This window comes from Oncorhynchus nerka, linkage group LG11, assembly GCF_034236695.1.
Source record: "Oncorhynchus nerka isolate Pitt River linkage group LG11, Oner_Uvic_2.0, whole genome shotgun sequence".
NCBI lineage: Eukaryota > Metazoa > Chordata > Actinopteri > Salmoniformes > Salmonidae > Oncorhynchus > Oncorhynchus nerka.
Genome location: NC_088406.1, coordinates 14208107 through 14208744, shown reverse-complemented (window position 1 = coordinate 14208744; position 638 = coordinate 14208107). Strand labels below are relative to the sequence as shown.

General features: G+C 34.3%; 1 non-coding gene across 1 annotated transcript; it reads left to right on the top strand.

Annotated features, from left to right (window-relative positions):
* The first annotated feature begins 286 nt into the window (after positions 1-286).
* On the top strand, positions 287-341 carry LOC135574097 (U7 small nuclear RNA). The gene has a single exon (XR_010465175.1). It is a non-coding gene; the product is annotated as a U7 small nuclear RNA (small nuclear RNA).
* Positions 342-638: the final 297 nt, after the last annotated feature.

The following is a 638-nucleotide window of genomic DNA, read 5'->3' as shown; positions in this document are numbered from 1 at the left end:
TCATTCTCCAGACAAAGCCAGACTGATACAAACACAACCTCACATCCCACACAACATCAACATACCACACTTACTGTATAGATACAGGATAACCCCAATTACGATGTAACACAATACATCCCCTACCCACAACCCTTACATTAATCTGGCTCTGTAACCCCCCCCCCCCCCCCCCCCTCACACACACACGTATTAAATATGACTGACTATTGGTATCTACAAACAGTTCTTTATACCTTTTCAATTACAAATTGAACAACTATCCTACTAAATACTACATGTTATGGAAAATAGGCTCTTTTAGTATTTCTCCAGTAGGTTTTCTGAAGGAGAAAGCCTTAACTTCTATGTCAAAGATAATCAAGCAAAAACACTATAGTAAATACTTCAGTAATGTCCACAAAAATCACTACATTAAATACTACAGTGTACGACAATCTGCAGAAACATAAATTACTGTAGTACATACTAAAGTTTTATTTTACTACAGTATTTATACTGTAGTTAACTGTAAATACTAACATATACTACAGTAAATACTACAGTATTCAATGTAGTGTTTTTGTAGACTTTAGTCCGCAAAAACACTACACTGAATGCTATACTATTTACAGTATACCATAGTATACTATAGTATT